Source organism: Cherax quadricarinatus, chromosome 77 (assembly GCF_038502225.1).
Source record: "Cherax quadricarinatus isolate ZL_2023a chromosome 77, ASM3850222v1, whole genome shotgun sequence".
Taxonomy (NCBI): domain Eukaryota; kingdom Metazoa; phylum Arthropoda; class Malacostraca; order Decapoda; family Parastacidae; genus Cherax; species Cherax quadricarinatus.
In genome coordinates, this window is record NC_091368.1 from 7833034 (window position 1) to 7847558 (window position 14525).

Here is a 14525-nt window from a genome sequence, read left to right on the forward strand (position 1 = left end):
TTATTCTTTGCCTTCGCCTGTATAGGGAGCGCCTTCCTCTTTATAGCTGACATCTTCTCTTCTCTTTCCTTAAAGGAATATATTGAGCATACCTCGAGTGCCACAGAGTTAATTTGTTGTAGACATAGGCTTTATCCGTGTTGCTTAGGATATTTTTCCAGTTTATATCATTTAGGACCTTTTTTACTTGGTCCCATCTTATGTTTTTGTTATTAAAGTTGAATTTGGTGAAGACTCCTTAGTGATTGATCACATTTTGTTGGTCTGGGGCTCAGCGCATACATGTCTAAACCTCTATTATGTTGTGATCTGAGTATATTGCTTTTGATATGGTAATATTTCGTATCAGATCATCATTGTTAGTGAAAATGAGGTTCAGTGTATTCTCCAATCTCGTTGGCTCTATTATTTGCTGGTTTAAGGTGAATTTGGTGCAGAGATTTAAAAGCTCGTGTGTGTGTGAGTTCTCATCTGAGTTGCCTTCTGGTGTTATCTCTGCTACAACATTATTTGCTACATTCCTCCATTTTAGGTGCCTTAGGTTGAAATTCTCCAAGAGCAAGATGTTTGGGGCAGGAACTGGAAGATTTTCCAGACATTGGTCTATTTTCAAAAGCTGTTCCTGGAATTGCTGGGAAGTTGCACCCGGAGGCTTGTATACAGCCACAATGATCAGGTTTTGGTTCTCGATTTTTACTGCTAAAACTTCAACTATATCATTTGAGGCATTTAGTAGTTCGGAGCATATAAGTGACTGTGACATACAGGCCAACCCCCCTTCCCCCCCGTTTGCCTGTTCACTCTGTCGCATCTGTATAGGTTACAACCCAGGATCCATATTTCATTGTCAAAGTGATCCTTTATGTGGATTTTCTTATGTGTGTGATTCCTTACACTTTCTGTGCCTATTCACCTAGCAGTAAGTACCTGGGTGTTAGTCGACTGGTGTGGGTCGCATCCTGGGGAACAATAAAACAAACAGTCTTCGATGACGCACTGACTTTCTTGGGTTATCCTGAGTGGCTAACTCTCACCAGGGTTAAAAATCGGAAGAAATCTTATCTTACCTTAATCTTGATGAATCAGGAGCACAGGCAGGAAGATGGACACTTATATACTGGAGTCAGATGAGTGCAGGATAAGAAGGCATTGTCACAGGTGGGCGGGACTTACCAGTGGAAGTAAGTCACGTCCAAGAGTTGGGCCAGAAGTTAGCAAGTGGAAATATGCTCTGTACCAAGATTCCATGGTCATGCTGCGTCTCACAAGTAATATGACACGTATCTGGTTGCCAGAGGAGGATCATGTCGCACTTCGTACTCTACTCTCTCCTCTATGTCCGGCAACACTTAGGAGGGATGCTGTGATGCCGGTGATGAACTCTTGATAAAAAGAACTGGAGCTACCCTTCCCTTCTATGAATTAGTTTGATTTTATCCCATTTCCCAGATGCCCAATATGACTCGGTTTTTAGCGAGCCGCTAACCAGACTGAGAATCGAAGACCTAAATGATTTTTTATGAGAGAGACACGGAATTTGGTAGACTCGAACCTATCTGATATTATCCTGACGCCAAATGACTTCGAAAAGGCGATAAATGACATGCCCATGCACTCTGCCCCAGGCCCAGACTCATGGAACTCCGTGTTCATCAAGAACGGCAAGAAGCCCCTATCATGTGATTTGAACATCCTAAGGAGAGGGAGCATGGACACAGGGGTCGTCCCACAGCTGCTAAACACAACAGACATAGCCCCACTGCACAAAGGTGACAGTAAAGCAATTGCAAAGAACTACAGATCGATAGCGCTAACGTCCCATATCATAAAAATACTTGACAGGGTTCAAAGAAGCAAGATCACCACTCATCTAGACAGCCATCACTTACACAACCCAGGGCAACATGGGTTTAGAGCAGCTCGCTCCTGTCTGTCCCAACTACTGGACCACTATGACAAGGTCCTGGATGCTCTAGAATACAAACAAAATTGAGATATAGTATACACAGACTTTGCAAAAGCCTTTGACATGTGTGACCATGGTGTAATAGCGCAAAAAAATGCGTGATAAAAGAATAACAGGAAAAGTTGGTAGATGGATCTATAATAAAAAGTAGTAGTAAAGAGAGTAAAATCTGAGGCAGCTACAGTGAAAAGCTCTGTTCCACAAGGCACAGTACTCGCTCCCATCCTGTTCCTCATCCGCATATCTAACATAGATAGGGATGTCAGCCACAGCACCGTGTCTTCCTTTGCAGATGACACCTGAATTTGCATAACAGTGTCTTCCACTGAAGACACCGCAAGAATCCAGGCGGACATCAACCAAATCTTTAAATGGGCCGCAGAAAACAATATGAAGTTCAATGATGAAAAATTTCATTTACTCCGATATGGAAAAAGTGAAATTAAAACTGTATCGGAGTATAAAACAAATTCCAACTATATATATATATATATATATATATATATATATATATATATATATATATATATATATATATATATATATATATATATATATATATATATATATATATATATATATATATATGCAATAAGATCACAGTAAACAGGTGATTTCAAAATATGCAAAACAACCACTCTGAAAGAATAGAGAAATTCCAAGCGCTTTCGTGAGTAGTCACGAAAGCGCTTGGAATTTCTCTATTCTTTCAGAGTGGTTGTTTTGCATATATATATATATATATATATATATATATATATATATATATATATATATATATATATATATATATATATATATATATATATATATATATATATATATATATATATATATATATATATATATATATATATAATATCTTTATTTATTACAAGTACATGTACAAGGTATACAGGTCTAGCTGACAACAATGACATACTAAAGAAATCGTAATGACACGATTGCAAACAAACCATACCACGGTCTGGAGTTTTGAGACTCTCTGACCGCGGGTTCAAATCCCACCCGTGGTATGGTTTTAATGACATACTACTATATAGAAAGTCCCTTGTTATGCTCCGCATGTCGGGCAAATTAGGTCAGTGTCCCAGGATGCGACCCACACCAGTCCACTAACACCCAGGTACTCATTTTACTGATGGGGAACATAGACAACAGGTGGAAAGAAACACGCCCAATGTTTCTACTCTGGCTGGGAATCGAACCCGGACCCTCGCCGTGTGAAGCGAGAGCGTTTGCTAAATAATAATTTTGTTTAAAGATGATAAAAAATAAAATACCCGCAAACAACCGTTATCTGACACAGGAAAAATATTCTACTTCGTAAAAGTGTGGAGGAAAAGAAGTCACAGTTATTGAAGCAGCAGTTAGTATTTTAAGCGAGCCACTGCAGCTATTACTGGTGAGTCTCCCAGGTGAGCCATCACTACTGCACGTCATTGATGCTGGGTCAGTGATCGTTCTCGTGATCATCCTCATGTAATATACAATATGCTAGCATGAAGAAGGAAGAATTGAAAGCTAGATTATTGTAATAGTAAAGAATTGAACTCGCACGGGGAGACGCTTCAGACGCAAGAATATATAATGTTCCTCACAGGACTGTACAGTTGTACTGCCTGGCCCTCATCTCTTTAATATCATCAAGAATCTTAAATATTACAATACATAAATAACCCGCACATAGGAGAATGTAACTGTGACAGTTTATGACGAAACGTAATAATAATAATAATAATAATAATAATAATAATTATTATTATTTCTACAAGTACATGTACAAGGTATACAGGTCTAGCACATGATGACACTCTTCAGGTCGCTTGTTCTATCTAGACTCGAATATTGCTGCACACTAACACCACCTTTCAAGGCAGGTGAAATTGCTGACCTAGAAAATGTGGAGAGACCCTTCACAGCGCGCATAACTGCTATAAAACCTAAATTACTGGGAACACTTGAAGTTCCTCAACCTGTACTCCCTAGAATGCAGGCGGGAGAGATACATGATTATATACACTTGCAAAATCCTAGAGTGATTAGTAACAAACTTGCATGCAGAAATCACTCCTTATGAAAGCAAAAGACTCGGCAGACGATGCAACAATTCCCCCAGTGAAAAGCAGGGGTGCCACTAGTACGATAAGAGACAACACAATAAGTGTCAGGGACCCAAGACTGTTCAGCTGCCTCCCAGCATACACAAGGGGTATTACCAATAGACCCCTGGCTGTCTTCAAGAGGGCACTGGACAGGCACTTAAAGTCAGTACCTGACCAACCAGGCTGTGGTTCGTACGTTGGATTGCTTGCGGCCAGCAGTAACAGCCTGGTTGATCAGGCCCTGATCCACCATGAGGCCTGGTCACAGACCGGGCCACGGGGGCGTTGGCTCCCGGAACTCTCTCCAGGTATGGTAGCTGACATCAGTGACATACTACTATATAGAAAGCCGCTTGTTATACTTGTAAAGGGTTTCGGGGGGTCAGCGCCCCCGTGGCCTAGCAAATTGGGCCACTTTTGTCCCAGGTTGCGACCCACACCCGTCGACTAACATCCAAGTACCTATTTTACTGATGGGAACAGGGACAACAAATGTCTTAATGAAACACGTCATAACGTTCCCACCCCTACCGGGGATCGAACCACGGAGCTCAAAGTATGAGCTGTGTGCGCTACCAACCGAGCTACGGGACACCATAAACTGTGACAACTTAGACGAAACGTCATAAGTTGTTTCACCTCCTGACATCAACAATATATACCCTCTGTGTCCTTTGTATTGGGTTGACAAGGCTTCTGGAGAGCGAAAAGTTGCCACAACCGAATATCACATTTCCCAATGGAAAATCACTTTGTTCGACTTTTTTTTTTTTTTTTGGGGGGGGGGGTATCGTAGGTAATTTACCCATAAGTTACTGTGTATGATAATTGTACTTATATGTACCTGTATCTAAAGAGTTTCTTAGTTACATGATGGCTTGGACTGGTAGGTCTGTTGCATTCCTCCTTCCTTCTTAAGTGGATGTGACTTGGACCTGAACAGCTAAGAACAGTAGGTGACTTGAGCCTGCCTAGCATGGGCCAGTAGGCGACTTGGACCTGACTAGGTTAGGCCAGTAGATGACTTGGGCCTGACTAGCTATGGGAAGTAGGTGACTTGAACCTGCCTAGCATGGGCCAGTAGGCGACTTGGACCTGACTAGGTTAGGCCAGTAGATGACTTGGACCTGACTAGCTATGGACAGTAGGTGACTTGAACCTGCCTAGCATGGACGAGGTGACCTGGGCCTGTCTAGCGTGGGCTAGTAGGTGACACCTATGGACCTGACTAAATTAGGTCAGTAGGTGACTTAGATCTGACTAGCTTAGGCCAGTAGATGACTTGGACCTGACAAGCTAAGGGCAGTAGGTGACTTGAGCCTGCCTAGCATGGGTCAGTAGGTGACTTGAACCTGCCTAGCATGGGCGAGGTGACCTGGGCCTGCCTAGCATGGGCTAGTAGGTGACACCTATGGACCTGACTAGATTAGATCAGTAGGTGACTTGGACCTAACTAGCTTAGGCCAGTAGGTAACTTGGACCTGCCTAGCATGGGCCAGTAGGTGACTAGGCCAGTAGGTGACTTAGACCTGACTAGCTTAGGCCAATGGATCACTTGGACCTGACTAACTAAGGGCAGTAGGTGACTTGAACCTGCCTAGCATGGGCGAGGTGGCCTGGGCCTGCCTAGCATGGGCTAATAGGTTACACCTATGGTCCTGACTAGATTAGGCCAGAAGGTGACTTGGACCTGCCTAGCATGGGCCAGTAGGTGACTTGGACCTGACTAGCTTAGGCCAGTAGGTGACCTGGACCTGACTAGCTTAGGCCAGTAGGTGACTTGGACCTGACTAGTTTAGGCCAGTAAGTGACTTGGACCTGACTAGTTTAGGCCAGTAGGTGACTTGGACCTGACTAGCTTAGGCCAGTAGGTGACTTGGACCTGACTAGCTTAGGCAAGTAGGTGACCTGAACCTGACTAGCTTAGGCCAGTAGGTGACTTGGACCTGACTAGTTTAGGCCAGTAAGTGACTTGGACCTGACTAGGCCAGTAGGTGACTTGGACCTGATTAGCTTAGGCCAGTAGGTGACTTGGACCTGACTAGCTTAGGCCAGTAGGTGACTTGGACCTGACTAGCATGGGCCAGTAGGTGACTTGGACCTGACTAGCATGGGCCAGTAGGTGACTTGGACCTGACTAGCATGGGCCAGTAGGTGACTTGGACCTGACTAGCTTAGGCCAGTAGGTGACTTGGACCTGACTAGCTTAGGCCAGTAGGTGACTTGGACCTGACTAGCTTAGGCCAGTAGGTGACTTGGACCTGACTAGCATGGGCCAGTAGGTGACTTGGACCTGACTAGCATGGGCCAGTAGGTGACTTGGACCTGACTAGCATGGGCCAGTAGGTGACTTGGACCTGACTAGCTTAGGCCAGTAGGTGACTTGGACCTGACTAGCTTAGGCCAGTAGGTGACTTGGACCTGCCTAGTAGGTCTGCTGCGGTGCTCCTTCGTTCTTATGTACTCACCTATTGACATAAGAACATACTAAAGAAGGAACACTGCAACAGCAGGCCTACTAGACCATGCTACTGGCAGGGGTCGAGTCACAGCTCCTGGGCCCGCCTCTTCACTGGTCGCTACAAGCTCCACTCTCTCCCTGCTTCATCAGCTTTATCGTACCTCATCGTTAGCTTTATATTATGTTCTTACTACTGTTATAGAGGGTGGAAGACTGAGGGAGTTTTCAAATCATATTTCATGTCTTTCACCAAGTTTCGCCCATAAATAACAATTCCCAAGTCTTCCACATATTTATTATAACATATTATTATTATTATTAATATTTTAATATTGCAGTGAGTAATTTAGACATGCGTATCAGTGCACTAAAGGAAGAATAAGTGTATAATTATTGTAAAATAAGATATAAATAAAGAGAAAATATGGTTGTGGATGTCTTGTTGGTCGTAGCAGCTTGAGCCACACACGCCTCCTCCACAATATTACCCACATTTAACGCTTATTTCACCGCTTTTTAACGTCTTTCATCTACCGGTGAGCGAGGAAGGTGTGAAATAATATCGTGAGGAGGCCAGTGGAGGCAGAAACACTCGAAAGTGAGAAGGAAAAGCAATATTATGAGAGGTTGGGGGGGATTTTTTCGAAATGGCGCGCACTAGTGTATATTTTTTTTATATATATATTGTTTACACTAAGTTTGGTGGTTTATCTGTGTACTGGAGGAACTGTAGGTCCTGTGGCACTGTTGTGGCGTTCTCCTGCCCTGAGTCATCCCTGGGGAATTACCCTGTGGTGTAATCTTTGAGCTGGTGTAAGCTGGTGTAAGCTGGTGTGAGCTTGAGTAGTGTGTTGCACCACATTGATCAACCTTGTTGATAAACATTATGAGGGAGAGGTGTGAGCAGCTCACTACACCTGCTGCTGCTGACACCACCACAACCACGTCTCATAATCTATGCTCAAGAAGCTTAGTCTTTAGACTCGAGAAGCTTAGTCTTTAAACACAAAAAGCTTCGTCTTTAGACAAGAAGCTTAGTCTTGAGACACAAGAAGCTTAGTCTTTATACTTTGGACTCGAAAAGCTTAGTCTTTGGGCAAAGCTAACAGTCTGATATTATATTACGCACAAGCTCAAGCTTGAGTCTTGTCTTAGGGGTGCAGCTTAAGCTTAAAACTTTATTTTGTGTGTTCATATTCTCATAGTTTGGCCTAGCAAGAAATAAGGACAAATAGTTTTGAAAGTTTGGACAGGTATTGTAACTAGTAACTAGAATTTTTGTTATATCCTAGTTTATAAGCACATTATGATAATTACTTGTAATAATAATTATAAGTATCTGCTTACTGCTGAGTGAAGAGAAGCAGCATGTTTCCTTACACCTGCTATCCTTGTTCACCTAGCAGTAAGTAGGTACCTGGGTGTTAGTGGACTGGTGTGGGTGGCATCCTGGGAAACAAGATTGAAGGATCACAATGGAAATAAAACAGTCCTCGATGATGGAAACATAAACGCATATGCAGTTTAATGTGATCCTTTATTGACAACGTTTCGCCCACACAGTGGGCTTTTTCAAGTCACACACAGATCTACCTGGGGTGGAAGGTAGATCTGTGTGTGACTTGAAAAAGCCCACTGTGTGGGCGAAACCTTGTCAATAAAGGATCACATTAAACTGTAAATGTGTTTGTTTCCATTGTGTCGGTATTTTATACCTTTTATTTTCAGTCCTCGATGATGCTGACATTCTTGGGTTATCCTGGGTGGCTAACCCTTCGCAGTTAAAAATCTCAACAAATCTTATCTTAATCTAGGGAGAAGGTTAAAGGACTCTGATGATGCACAAACTTAGTTATCCAGGGTTAGTAATCCAAACAAAATCTTTTTTCATTATATAGACAGTGAAGCCCTAAACTCATAGTGTTCATGCAGTGCCTGATGAATGGTTGGTAATAAGATGATTCAAGAAATGGGAAGATAGTTCCAATTCCTTGGATCAAGCGCTCTTCGTTGGCATCAAGGAATACCCCTTGCAAGGAACAGGTTATGTAAGAAAGGTATAAAATACCGACAATATGAAAGTTAAGACACATGTGCAACATCTGGATATCTTTATTGTAGACGTTTCGCCATCCAGTGGCTTTATCAATACAGATTCTAGGACATAATAGGAAGACAGTAGAACTATATACAAAAGATGAGGTAATCAGTCCCTCGGCCTTGGAGTTAGTGTTCACAGCATCGTGGTGGAGGAGAATCTGGAGCAAAGGCAAGAAGACTGACGTTTATATAGGCGTCAGTGGAAGGGACGGGCAGCAGACGAGGGCAGTCACTGGTAGGCGGGATTCCCCAGTGGAAGTAGGTCCTTCCCAAAGAGATGGGTTAGTTGCAGCAGCCGTGAAGAAGGTCTTGTAGATGTCCTCTGAACCAAGATTCTGTATTGATAAAGCCACTGGATGGCGAAACGTCTACAATAAAGATATCCAGATGTTGCACATGTGTCTTAACTTTCAAGGAACAGGTTAGATGACTCTGACTGCAAGTTCTATTCCCGCCCGTGGTATGGTTTGTTTGCAATCGTGTCATACTATTTCATGAGTCAGTACTTAAATATTTGTATAAGGGTGGCCTGTGGCCTGGTAGTTAAAGTTCTTGCTTCACACGCTGAGGGTCCGTGGATAGATACCCGGCAGGGGTGGAAATGTTGGGCGTGTTTCCTTACACCTATTGTCCCTGTTCACCCATTGGTAAAATGGGTACCTGGGTGTTAGTCGACTGGTGTGGGTCACATCCTTGGACAAAATTGACCTAATTTACCCAAAATGCTCTGCATAACCATGGTCTTTCTATATACTGTAGTAATATGTCATTGGTGTCAGCTAGGCCTGTATACCTTGTACATGTACTTGTAGAAATAGATATAGAAGGGCCCCTTGTTATGCAGAGCATAACAAGGGACAAAACTGATCTAATTTGCCTGAAATGCTTTGCATAACAAGCAGCTTTCAATATAGTAGTACACTGGTACCTTGACTTACGAGTGCCCCAACTTGCGAGTTTTCTGAGTTACGAGCTGTTGCTCAGTCGATTTTTTGCTTTGAGTTGCAAGCCAAAATCTGTGTTACGAGCAAGCTTCAGATATGCCGCCACTAATTGGCGGCGTATCTGAAGTCAAATCCAACTCTGTACCCAGAGGAATGTCAGGTACTTCGTCCCATCCCAAATGCTCTTCCAAGACATAACTGGAAGGATAATACTCCCACACTAATCCCAGATTGTAGCGAGGCACCTCGTCCCTTGTTTGATTCTCATATAAATTCGGGGAAGAGGTAACCTCCATTTCAACACTCAGAGTTTCTCCAGAAACATTAAGGAAGGCCTCCATGATATTTACCTGCCTCACGGAGGTTCCTTCAGTGGGTGGAGTAGTGATGGTGGTGGGTGGAGTAGTGATAGTGGTCGACGAGTAGTGATAGTGGTGGATGAGTAGTGATAGTGGTGGGTGGAGTAGAGATAATGGTGGGTGGAGTAGTGAGGGTGGTGGGTGGAGTACTGAAGGTGGTGGGTAGAGTAGAGATGGTGGTGGGTGGAGTAGTGAAGGTGGTGGTTGGAGTAGTGAAAATGGTAGGTGGAGTAGTGAGGGTGGTGTGTGGAGTAATGAAGGTGGTTCTTAATTAAAAGCCCATAACAAAAAGATTAGGGTGGTTTTTTGGGGGGTCTGGAATGGATTAATGGCATTCCAGTTAATTTCAGTGAGGAAAATTGATTTGATAGTCGAGCAAATTGAGTTACGAGCTTGGTCATAGAATGAATTAAACTCGTAAGTCAAGGTACCACTGTATGTCATTAATGTGAGCTATGCCTGTATACCTTGTACATGTACTTGTAGAAATAAAGATATTATTATTATTGCTTCAGATTGGTAATATTTTTATTATTACAGTTTCCATTTTCATTACAACTTTAACCCAGTTTAAGCCACAGCAGTCGACTAATACCATAGTATTTATATGCAGTTGCTAGATGAACAGAGGCAGCAGATATTAGGATGCTTGCCCATGTGCCTTGCTTGGCAGTTGAACCTGGGACTTTTCAATTGCGCTGAACGTCTTAACTAATCTATAAATTTCTTGCATTTTTATTTGCATTTGTTACTGCTATTAGAGTACTGATATTATCACTGGTTCTAACACCAGCAACTTAGATGTTTGACTTAACTAATGTTTTAAAGTACAGATCAAATGTGGATTAAAATACAGCCTCTCCTCACTTAGCGACGTACTCGTGTACCGACGACTCGGACTTACAACGGGCTGTCTGACCAGTATACATACCTAAATAATGTATTTTTTTTATTATCACACTGGCTAATTCCCACCAAGGCAGGGTGGCCCGAAAAAGAAAAACTTTCACCATCATTCACTCCATCACTGTCTTGCCAGAAGGGTGCTTTACACTACAGTTTTTAAACTGCAACATTAACACCCCTCCTTCAGAGTGCAGGCACTGTACTTCCCATCTCCAGGACTCAAGTCCGGCCTGCTGGTTTCCCTGAACCCCTTCATAAATGTTACTTTGCTCACACTCCAACAGCACGTCAAGTATTAAAAACCATTTGTCTCCATTCACTCTTATCAAACACGCTCACGCATGCCTGCTGGAAGTCCAAGCCCCTCGCACACAAAACCTCCTTTACCCCCTCCCTCCAACCTTTCCTAGGCCGACCCCTACCCCGCCTTCCTTCCACTACAGACTGATACACTCTTGAAGTCACTCTGTTTCGCTCCATTCCCTCTACATGTCCGAACCACCTCAACAACCCTTCCTCAGCCCTCTGGACAACAGTTTTGGTAATCCTGCACCTCCTCCTAACTTCCAAACTATGAATTCTCTGCATTATATTCACACCACACATTGCCCTCAGACATGACATCTCCACTGCCTCCAGCCTTCTCCTCGCTGCAACATTCATCACCCATGCTTCACACCCATATAAGAGCGTTGGTAGAACTGTACTCTCATACATTTCCCTCTTTGCCTCCAAGGACAAAGTTCTTTGTCTCCGCAGACTCCTAAGTGCACCGCTCACCCTTTTCCCCTCATCAATTCTATGATTCACCTCATCTTTCATAGACCCATCCGCTGACACGTCCACTCCCAAATATCTGAATACATTCACCTCCTCTATACTCTCTCCCTCCAATCTGATATCCAATCTTTCATCACCTAATCTTTTTGTTATCCTCATAACCTTACTCTTTCCTGTATTCACTTTTAATTTTCTTCTTTTGCACATCTTACCAAATTCATCCACCAATCTCTGCAACTTCTCTTCAGAATCTCCCAAGAGCACAGTGTCATCAGCGAAGAGCAACTGTGACAACTCCCACTTTGTGTGATTCTTTATCTTTTAACTCCACGCCTCTTGCCAAGACCCTCGCATTTACTTCTCTTACAACCCCATCTATAAATATATTAAACAACCATGGTGACATCACACATCCTTGTCTAAGGCCTACTTTTACTGGGAAATAATTTCCCTCTTTCCTACATACTCTAACTTGAGCCTCACTATCCTCGTAAAATCTCTTCACTGCTTTCAGTAACCTACCTCCTACACCATACACCTGCAACATCTGCCACATTGCCCCCCTATCCACCCTGTCATACGCCTTTTCCAAATCCATAAATGCCACAAAGACCTCTTTAGCCTTATCTAAATACTGTTCACTTATATGTTTCACTGTAAACACCTGGTCCACACACCCCCTACCTTTCCTAAAGCCTCCTTGTTCATCTGCTATCCTATTCTCCGTCTTACTCTTAATTCTTTCAATAATAACTCTACCATACACTTTACCAGGTATACTCAACAGACTTATCCCCCTATAATTTTTGCACTCTCTTTTGTCCCCTTTGCCTTTATACAAAGGAACTATGCATGCTCTCTGCCAATCCCTAGGCACCTTACCCTCTTCCATACATTTATTAAATAATTGCACCAACCACTCCAAAACTATATCCCCACCTGCTTTTAACATTTCTATCTTTATCCCATCAATCCCGGCTGCCTTACCCCCTTTCATTTTACCTACTGCCTCACGAACTTCCCCCACACTCACAACTGGCTCTTCCTCACTCCTACAAGATGTTATTCCTCCTTGCCCTATACACGAAATCACAGCTTCCCTATCTTCATCAACATTTAACAATTCCTCAAAATATTCCTTTCATCTTCCCAATACCTCTAACTCTCCATTTAATAACTCTCCTCTCCTATTTTTACCTGACAAATCCATTTGTTCTCTAGGCTTCCTTAACTTGTTAATCTCACTCCAAAACTTTTTCTTATTTTCAACAAAATCTTGTAGGAGTGAGGAAGAGCCAGCTGTGAGTGTGGGAGAAGTTCGTGAGGCAGTAGGTAAAATGAAAGGGGGTAAGGCAGCCGGGATTGATGGGATAAATAATGTATGTACGTATATTAGAGCTGATTTCCTCTATTCTGTTTATTACAATATACGATACACTACTGTGTAAACATTTAAAAATATACTTAAAATATTATAACTGATGCAAGGGTGACATTAAAGCAGTATCAGAGATGGTTGACATAAACTCGCTACCATTATAGTATGCTCCTCGTTTATCGACAAATTCGTTTATCGACGCGGTATTAGGAGCGGAACTCTGTTGTTAGTGAGGAGAGGCTGTAAATGCAATGCTTAATATAATAGTAACGTTACAGTAAAGTAAATAAAATTCTTTTAGAGGTAGGTGTGTTGCAAACAAGTGTAACTTTACATAACCTAACAAAATTTTCATAAATTTGGAATTTTATTATGTTTTTTCAAAGGATGTAGCTGTGGTAATAGATATTGAAAATGCAATATGTAACTTATACTGTGTATACTATGCACATGGATTACGCATGTGTATATTATTAAATTTGGGTATTATATTAAACTGTAGCATATCAAATTATCAATAATCAACATATAACTGTTAATAATTTTACAGTATATTGTGTCTGATAAATCCAATCATTTTCATATAGTACTTTTTATACTACTTATATAACTATGTTACAGAGCAGTGATTGTCCACGTACATATAGTCATAGTGTATTTTTAAATTATTGAAGTTGGTCAAAAAGTTTTAAGCTTTTCACAAGTACATGTCAGCATTTCTATTAATTTATCCATACTGTACTTTCAGACTCTTTTTGTTGACAACCTGTCAGGCAGCTCAGTGATTTTCATCATACATCAAAGAAGCTTTATTCTACACTTAGAGTAAGCCTTACTTGTTATTATTGCTTGCTCACCCTGATTGCTATTGCTTACAGAGAGAGAGATACAATACCTGTCACATACCTGTAACTGGTTATGAGGATTCTTTTGCCCTCTCAGATTAGCCTTAGTCCAGGTGTTCTTGTTAATGGCCTGTTCAGTTAAGCTGTTGGTGTTGATAACCTGCTGGCCCACATAACTTTCATTACCTGGTTAATTTGGCAATTCCTGGAGAGAATTTTACAGCTTCCTCTTGAAAACTACACAGGAAATTTTCTATATATTTGGGCACTAGTCTGAAGCAGTAGGATTAATCAGAATGTGGGCAGCAGCTGTTGAAAAGCTCAGCAGTATATGGTAGATTCGGCCTTAATGCCTTGTGTATTTTTTCTTCAATAAAGAATGCTTTGTGATGTTTTATAACTGTTTGGAAAGTTTTAAATGGTTTTAGTAGGTCTTATTTAGGGATTTTCTTGCAGTTTTTGATTAATCATTTAAAAATTATACTGTATTTAATTTCCTCTGGGAAATGAAAAGTTGCTGGTTCTGAAGAATCATTTTTGCTTTGGCCATCACTTAGAAGGTTGCAAGTTTATATCAACTCCATCTTCTGACTGCATTCAATTTCTATAATTTCATATTTTATAAAAACCAGTAAGGTGCTGTATTTTGAATTGTCCTTACTATATAAAATTAAATGTTAA

General features: G+C 41.8%; 1 protein-coding gene across 10 annotated transcripts in view; it reads left to right on the forward strand.

Moving 5' to 3' along the window:
* The first annotated feature begins 6968 nt into the window (after positions 1-6968).
* The window catches only part of Nup98-96 (nuclear pore complex protein Nup98-96), a 118469-nt gene continuing 110912 nt past the window's right edge, over positions 6969-14525 (forward strand). The window contains exons 1-2 of one of the 10 annotated variants that reach the window (XM_070101478.1): positions 6969-7068; positions 13748-13824. The gene's annotated coding sequence lies outside the window, so the exon portion shown is untranslated. Of the gene's footprint in view, positions 7131-7215; positions 7366-7410; positions 7786-8259; positions 8394-13747; positions 13825-14525 lie in introns of those variants that run through there. The other 9 variants (XM_070101480.1, XM_070101485.1, XM_070101481.1 and 6 more) reach the window with 9 other exon arrangements.